Raw genomic sequence first — 9,819 nt, 5'->3', positions numbered from 1 at the left:
TATCATAAGTAAACATAGACAAGTTACAGAAATAAAATTATTTTCCTGAGCTATTTAAGGAAAAATTTTTTATAAAAACAATGACCAGGCCCTCCCAGGTGGCACAGTGGGTTAAAGCACTGCACTAAGAAGCTTAAGCCACTTCTGCATGAGTTCGATCCCCGCCTGCCCCAGAGGAGATCCACATGGCGTGGCAGACCTCTCCTGACCCGCCCGCTGCTCCCCTCAGCAGTGTACTTCTTCGATCTGCCTGTTCTGCTCCCCGTTCTGTCTCTGGTGAAACCTATCACCCTCCGCATCTCTGGCCTGTACCCCGGTTCTGTATTAATAAATAAATAAATCTTTAAAAAAACAACAACAACAACAATGACCAAGATAATTGAAGCAAGCTTTTGACCAGAAGAGTAAAGCAGATAGAAGTATCAACTATATCAATATTTATTTTAAGTTCTTTATATATTGTTAATTCATGTCCAACAAAAGAGTTGGAATCAAAATGGCCTTACAAAAAGATTTTGTCGTCCTTCATTATGACCTTGGTACTTGACCTTGCAGGCTTCACCAGAAATTTTTCATTATTAATCACATCTGTAAATATATTTACTTATTAAAACACACAAATTTATATAGACTGAGGAATTAAATTCAGAAATAATTATTTCAGAAAGGTTCTCACCATACTGTGAATATCATTCTGCTTATGTAGTAAAATATGATGCTGGGGATAAAAATAACAGATATTGCTTTTTACTTTATCTTATGGAATTTTTGAGAGTCATTTGTTTTATGGATGAATTGAAACAATATCATGCTGCAGTTTCTTAAAAACAAACTTAATATGTACTATGGGAAATAAAAACCAACAAAATATTTTTCTGCTGACACTTAATTCCACCAGTTAAACCAGAAGAGAATAATAGAGTTGTCAAATGGCATTCCGATGCAAAAGAAAGCTATAACATGGTAGAATTTTTATTCAAGACATTCTTGATGACACCTAGCTTACAGAACATATCCAAGTGACTGATGCAGAAGAGGTGCATGTTGTGTGTTCAGAAATAGGCAGAATACCTCATGTGTGAACTCTACATTGGTAACAGAAAGGATTTAGGTGGGAAATATTTTAAATATATGATTTTAAGTTAAGTGACTACATGGTATTAGAAGAACTGAAGTTGAGACAGAATCCTGTGCAAAGAGAGAGAGAAAGAGAGGAATATAAACAACTCAACAAATCTGAGACAGGTGTAACTCTACAGATTGGGAGAATGAAGCATGATCAGAAACACTAAGACATTATATCTAAAAATAACTTATACACTTATACATAGAAAATATTATTGTTACAATATATATTAATATGATTTGTCACAGATCCAATTGGTTAAGTCCATAATTTCAAAGCTACAGAAATGAGTCTGAAAATTGTAGAGCATTAAAAAGACTATAACAGAGAATGAAATTACTAATTTAATGTTATTCTTAAATATATAAACATTGATACCACATCTGAAGTTGGAGAAATAAACACCAAGACACTGTACAGTATTGGAAAAAAAAAAAAAAAACTCACCTCTTAATGGATAATTTTACAAATGAATGAAATTAGTGGTATTAACAACAAATAGATGTGCATGTAGACATGTAGTTATGCAGTGAAATTTTATCATCATTACAATATTATACTTACTGACCAATTTTGTAATTTTTTGAATATAATTACTTCCAAAGAAACAACAGAACAAACTTGCATAAAATTGTAAACTATTTTATCCAGTTTTTTTATTCACATTCATACTCAAAAGTGAAATCTTTTTACATCTGTGGTCTCTGAAACTTCTTAAGATCATAAGTTTATCTACAGGCTACAGATGCCTTAGACATGTACTTTTTTTTTTTTTTTTTTTTTTAAAGATTTATTTATTTGTGCATACAGAACTGGGGTACAGGCCAGAGGCTCAGGGGCGGTGAGAGGCTTCACCAGAGACAGAGTGGGGAGCAGAACAGGCAGATCAACGAAGTACACTGCTGAGGGGAGCAGCGGGTGGGTCAGGAGAGGTCTGCCACACCATGTGGTCACCTCCGGGGCAGGCGGGAATCGAACTCATGCAGAAGTGGCTTTAGATTCTCAGTGCTGTGCTTTAACCCGCTGCGCCACCAGGGAGGGCCCAGACATGTACTTTTAAGGAGGAAATGTACAATATATTTGTTTTCACTGATCATTACAAGATCTTAAAAGATCTTTGATAAGTAAATTATCTTTGATAAGTAAATTAATTTGTTATGAGAAGTAAATCATTATAAGCTTAACAAAGGGGCATGATTACTGATACATAAGGAATATATAATGCATCTTATTATAAAAAGAAAGACAGTTAATTTAAAAATATTTCAAACTTGTCTATTATATGAATAAAGGAAGAGTAAGAATAGAAGGAAGAATTAAAAAACAAAATTCCCCACTTTACAAGACAAGTCAAAAATTTTTTAAAGATTTATTTATTTATGCATACAGAACTGGGGTACAGGCCAGAGGTGCAGTGGCGGAGAGAGGATTCACCAGAGACAGAGTGGGTGGCAAAACAGGCTGACTAACGAAGTACACTGCTGAGGGGAGCAGCGGGTGGGTTAGGAGAGGTCTGCCATACCACATGGATCACCTCCCTGGCAGGGATGGAATTCATGCTGAAATGGCATTAGCTTTTTTTTTTTTTTTTTTAAGATTTATTTATTTATTCATACAGAAGTGGGGTACAGGCCAGAGATGCGGAGGGTGAGAGGATTCACCAGAGACAGAGTGGGAAGCAGAACAGGCAGATCAACGAAGCACACCTCTGAGGGGAGCAGCGGGAGGGTCAGGAGAGGTCTGCCATGCCATGCGGATCTCCTCCGGGGCAGGCGGGAATCAAACTCATGCGGAAGTGGCCTAAGCTTCTTAGTGCTGTGCTTTAACCCGCTGTGCTTTAACCCGCTGCGCCACTCGGGAGAACCCAGAATTTCAAAAAATAAAACCCAATCTAGATAAAAGGTTAACTTTGAGTGGGTAACATGGTAGACTGCCGATTTTAAATCTGGCCACAATTGTTTGCAGCAGTATCCCTCATCAAGAGCTGAGTTGGTTTCCCCACTACTTCAGTTAGGGCTGGCCTTGTGTCTGATTTAATCAATAAGGTGAGGTAGAAGTGATTCTGTTAGATCAGAGCTCAAGTCTCAGAAAGTCCTGAAACTTCTGCTTATATGCAGAATCCTATGTTATAAACTCCTGTCTGCCATGTGCTAGTACAGCCTAGGATGATCTGCTGAGCCAGAAGTGTTTCTGGATTTCTTATATTTTCCCTTTAGAAAATTATGCATTGATTATATAGGTGAGGCAAAGAGATTACAGATTTCAAAACAGATTGAAAAAGAATGTAATCAACGATAACATGGTTGCCTGTATTTATAATTTCTTAATAGTCATTAGAACCCAAGTAGTTGACTTCTTTGACTACAAGATGACCCTGCAGATCAATGTTAATGAAGACATTTGAAGTGTAACTTTCCTGATGATTCACCTTTAGGTATTCAGGGACTAATTATGAAAAATGTATCAGAAAAGATAGTTTGAGAGCACAGATGATACCATGAAATAGTACTTGCATGCACCAATGGATTTCTGCATTGCAAAAATTAACAAAATATGTGAGTCAGTACTTTTATAACATGTCTTATGACAAAATAATATAACTTTTAGAAAGAGAAAAGAAAATACTAGAGATTTCTTTTCACCAACCATTCAAGGAAAATTAGTGTTAAAACTTCAATATCCATGTTCCAGTGTTCAGCACATTGAACATAGTCTCTAAACCCTCATTTTTGAGCATGTTTTATTCCACACAATAGACAATCTACTTAATACTTATAGTCTAAATTTACTCTGCATAGTTTCTATGTAAAAACACTCTCATACCATTGATGGGAGTGCAAATTGGTATTATCTTTTGACAAGGAAATTTGGCAATATATGTCAACACTTATAATGTATAGACCATTTGATCCAGAAGTTCTAGGAACTTATCTTAAGAAAGTCAGTAAAAAATGAGTATTATAAGTATTATACTGTTTTAACCATTAAACATGTATGTATTTTATCCATCTTGAAGTCATTGCTAGGTACTCTTTAGTCCATTTGAATATTACATCAAAATAATGTTTTAGTAAAAGCAATAAAATTTCCATATTGTGATATGTAAAGAGAAAAAGCTAAAAATCAGGTTATATAACATTATTATGACCTATAGTAAAAGCATGTTGATTCATTTACATGTACTTACTAGCTACTAAGAACTTTTAAAAAACTCATCATTCGTAAATATTCCAAACACCACTACAAAGAAGGTAATCTTGTTTTTCCCATTGTTTCAGTAAATACACTAAAAAACAGGCTAATCCATTTCCTCAGTCACACACTACCTGAAGCAAATATTCAAATACAGTCACTTTATTTCACTACTATGTTATGCTCCTACATACTCACCTGAATGTGTTTTTGTGTATTTTGTCCCTGCATATCACATACTAGGATGTTTTATGTTTGTGTAAACATTCCTAATTAGGTGTATGTGTGTATAGTTATATGTAAATATACTTATCACTAAATCTAGATTTAATTTTAAATTTATTGACAGTTTATTATAATCCAAATTAAAGTATATGAATAAACATCATGGCCCTGGATACTATTAAAAATCTGGTAAATAAAATTTGAAAGCCTTTAGCAGTGATTGTTTAAAACAATAACTTATAGTGAAAATAGGTTTCATTTCCTTGCCAATGCTTTGTATCATCTTATATAATATTGATGGAGTAAAAAGAAACATCCATTCTATTCCTTTGTGGTTAGAGGTGAAAGCATGAAAGGAGAGAAAGTAGAATAACAATTGCGTTCCCAGTATATTCTGTGTAATTTACTCACTGGTTTCTGCATGTCGTCTCAACTAAGACTCCTTATAAAACTCTTCGAGGTACTATTATTATCTTCGACCTAGGTATTATTCTAACTTTAAAGTGAAAGTGAAGTTCAGACAGATTAATTTCTCTTGGTCACACTCGTGTGCAGCTGAACAATCTCCTCCTGTCTCCAATTTCCATGGCTGGTTTTTGTGTGATTTTCAAGCCTTATCTCCCCATCCTACTTGAAAGCTGAGATGAGATCCAAATTTATCCCAACTACCTTACTAAAAATAAGTTGTTTTCCACTAGGAAATGTTGCCTTTTTCAACTCTAAAGGGAGGGGTGTTTGATATTTTAAACATCATGATGTGTGTTTCCCCTTCTTTTATAACTGGTATAAATTTATTCTGTGGGAAAATGGTGTATTTAATAGGAATGTCTAAAATGCTTTGCGTGATTGTTACAATATGTTTAATTGAGCCAGCGAAAGCATTACTGAGAACATCTTGTCTTAAGCAATCAGTTTTAGAACAAACATTGATATTATTCTTCCCTTCTGTTCTCAATCAAAAGGTGCCTCCTTAAAAGCAGCACTGGGGATTAATCAAGAAAAAAAGAAAGAATTCAAGTTGTAAAATACAATAATGTATACATGTCCTGGTGATAGAAATGTTACAGATCATCTTTACTTTTACCAACTTTTACCTATATTGTTTCTATTTATGAATGACTTCCTTACTAACCTACTCAATTCAGAACAATTTTCTAGAAACTAAATGTAAAATCTAAGTACAGATCTTTGAGATCTATTTGAAATATTTTTGCAGAGCAGCAACTCACTGATTATAATTTCTTCTTATTCTGATTACCTAGACTTCATTAAATTTATAATTTGAAATGATTTGTAACATTTATTTGCTTTTGTCTGCTGCATGGAATAAGAACTGGAGAAAGCATGTATGCTTCAGTTGATGGGGCGGTATATATATATAAATTCTATAACCTTAGAACATGCGAAGTCGGGATTATATATAAGACAGAGACACATGTATCAGGAATAATATTAGTCTGTTAAACACCATACTTCTTTCAGTTAAAAGGAATGTGTTTATGTTTCTTCATGAATCTATTAGTAATTAAATCTCTTGTTTTGTGCTATAGCAATAAATACAATTACATTCACCGTAAAATTCTTTCAAAGACCAAAGAGTCACAACACTACAGAGTTATTTATGCTTTCTCCTTAACCTCTTATTTTATATGTACTGACATATTGACTGTTAAAACTTTCCAATTTGGGACTTAATTGTATTACAATGAGAGTAGACAGTGGTTACTTCACTTGCAAGTTAAAACATGAGATTTGCTGTTGAATAGAAATGAAGAAAATCATAATTTTTGACTAATGAATGAATTTTATTTGCATGGGAAAACTGGGGAAGAGAAAGAAAAAACATTTTCAGTTAGCTTAACTTAGTGTTTTTTTTTTATTTTTACATTCTAGGAAATTTGTAAAACACTCTTGGTTTTTTCACACTTACAGGCATTTGGCAGATTTTCACTTTCTAGCCCTATCATATCTGTTCATTTCCAGATTGGTGCATTCAGTTGCTTGCATTAGACTTCCAAGTGGTATTTCCACTCTGATAAAGATCCTGGGAACACAGGATATGATTGCTATTACATTATTCTGGATGTCTGTACAACTGTATAAAGTAGTTACTCCTGCTGTTGTTTATGTGGTATAAATAACAACAGAATATTGGTTCTTTAAAAACACTATCTAATGGTTGTCTATCATGGTAATAAAAGCTAACATATACTGAGTTATATACAAATTAGTAATGAGAAATAAAGTGCTACAATGCAAAATGTGAAAATCCACTGGATTAGAAGTGCAACTATAATTGGGAAACTGATACTGAAGTGCTGAGTGATGGAAATTCATATTATAATATTGCAAATACTTTTTGTTCATTTTTCAGAAAATTAAAGTTGTTTTTCTTTACTTATTGACTTTTTTCTTTACCACAAATGTATTATGATATAATTATATAGTTTTGCTTACATGAATCCACTTAGCACTATTTTCTAGAGATTATGGTAACTATGCCATACCTTTATGTCAGTAATTTGACAAGATTAATTGGATTAGTCCATATTGACTTACAATGAAACCTGCCTTTGAAGGATGATCTAAAATTCAAAGATTAGCAAACTGCAGGATATGAAGTATTTAAGATATATGACGATGAAGTTATTCTTCTCTGAAATCTCTCACTCTACTAGCAAATATTTTAAGAAATAGAAATAACATCAAGTGGAGAGAAATAGTGAATTCTAGAGAAATAGACTTCAGGGTATCTTATTAAATGTGGACTCTATAAAAGAGGTCACATAGAGGTCATAAGACTTTGTTGTTGTTCGGTTCACATCACATAAAAATGAGCAAAATAGTCTCACATTTGGGCTTGTATGCTGGGAAAAGTACACAAACGATGTCAACTAAGTGCTTTAAATTAAATTCAAACTTGGAATTGGCTATATAAGAGACTGGATCCTTACATAGTACTATCTGTGGGATCAGCATAAAGTGGTCAAAAGTGAGATTATTAATGAAGAAGGCAAGGAAGTTCTCAGAATGCTTGCAGGCATTGTTTCTGACAGAAAATCTTCCCCCACACACTGTATTCTGGTGGGCAATAGCAAAAATCTTCTTCTTCTTCTTCTTAGTATTAGTAGTAGTAGTGATATTAGTATTATTTTAATTAGCTATTATCTACTGGAGGAATACTATTTTATTATTTTATTTATAGCATTAAGATTATTAGCTATTGGGGAAATACACTCAATATACACTCTAATTTATTATAATTGACATATACCTAGATACCAGTAGTAGATGATTAATAAGGACAGAAGGAAAAAGAAAGGAAGAGAGAGGAAATGTGTGTATTGTCCATGTCTGTTTATATGTATGCAAGACAGAGACATTTGCAGAGAAGACATTTATTTGGTTACTGAGAAATATAGAGGATATGTAAATCTATATGAGAGAAAAACAAACTGCTATACAAACTAAAAAGAGCAATTCTTCAAGTTAAGTTTTTAAATTTAAAAGATAAAGTGTTGTGTGCACGTGTGTGTGTGTGTTTGGCAGTTTGATAACACTTATGCTAGTTTAGCATGTTAATAACTCAGTAAATTAAATTAAGAGAAATAACAAATTTAATTACTTAACAATTATAAAACGTTAAGTTGCATTTATGTGAGAGTTTTACAATTATATAAAATAAGTTGCATTCATTTTAGAGTTCTAGACTAAATTTTTGATTATGTTGTTAAATTTCAAGAAATGTTTTATATTGTCCGACTGCTCTTATATTAATCACCACCTCTTTCTCTGTAAAAATATTGCCTTAAGAGATATGCAAACCTGTGTCTCCTGATCTTAATCTATTGCTCCCAACCAATTAGTGATAAAAATTAGAAACTAAAAAAAATAAGCAAAACTTTAATGCATAATTTCATACTGCCCTTGAACAAAAACATTCATCAACACTCTGAGAAAAAGGTTTGTTGTGTAATTCAATTATGCATCAGGCCAAATGCTGATAGGATCTTTTTGGCTTACACAGTTTTAAGTTATTCAGAAAAATAAGCGAGTATCCATACGAAATATTTTGTCTTAGTATGCTTTAGAGAATCCTCTGTCTGAGTACAGATGCAGGGAATTTACAAGCAGGCTCATCCATCTTTCCCTCCTCCTTTATTCCCCACTCCCGCCCTCTTGCCTGCTTCTCATTAAGCTGCTCTTGTATATGAAGAAAACCATTCTGGTGGTTGATAATGAAGAAAACAGAGATGTGTAACATGGTTTATATGATTTGTCAACCATAACATAAAAACATGTTTCTGCTTTTAAATAAAATTAAACAATTTGCACATGATGAAGTTTTCCTCACTTTTATATGGAAATATTGCAAAGAAATCCTATAGGCAAGCTTTCTAATATCTTTTTCTTCCTCCTATTTGCAATATTTTTTACTTCCCCTCACTCGCTAGCCATAGAACCTCTCTAGAAATATTCATAGCAGTTGCTGGTACCATTTTTTTTTTTTTTCATGAGAATGCCCATACTTTGCTTTTATCTAGTGAAGTGTTTTAAGGCAACATTTTGGTCAATAAGACTTCCCATTATACTAGAAATTGAGAAACAATAACTTGAGAAGAGTATATATACTCTGATATCTGAAAAATCTATTTCATTAATATGAAATGCTGGGGTGAAAATTAGCCTACTCTTGTAATTTGGTCTTTTGCCCATTAATGTAAGCTCTAGAGAGAGCAATGTTTTGCCATATTAAAAAAATATGAAAAAGAAGCCATTGAAGTTTAAATTGCAAAGAAAAAAAAAAAAGTATTAGGTGGTTTCCCCCTTTAATTTTGCTGATGGAACAATTCTTGTACATTATCCCCATGATGGTTGCTAGTGCTATTAGGAAATCTAATTAGCTATTTAGGGTTGTATTTGCAAAGAAATGGTTTACTTAATAAAGGAAAGTAAACAATTGGCAATGTGCATTCTCACTTTGTGGCAATAAACCTGTGGAATTTATGCTTAAAAAGAAAATTTAGCTTTTGCTGTTAATAATAAAATCATAATGTGACACTAGAAGAAAATATAATAGTATAAGTAACTGTTTTTTTTTCTTTTCCAGAAAATGAGTTTATCTATTTTACTTATATAAATATTCAACAACTTAAATATAAAACACTAATATGAAGGTATAAATACCCAGTGTTCATTGAAACACTACTTACAATACCCAAACTATGGAAACCACCTAAGTGTTCGGTGATAGATGAGAGATTAAGAAGACATGA

This window comes from Condylura cristata, unplaced genomic scaffold (assembly GCF_000260355.1).
Source record: "Condylura cristata isolate star-nosed mole 26May11 unplaced genomic scaffold, ConCri1.0 scaffold00001, whole genome shotgun sequence".
Taxonomy (NCBI): Eukaryota; Metazoa; Chordata; class Mammalia; order Eulipotyphla; family Talpidae; genus Condylura; species Condylura cristata.
The sequence above is the reverse complement of the archived record's forward strand: the minus strand, read 5'-3'. Positions refer to the sequence as shown.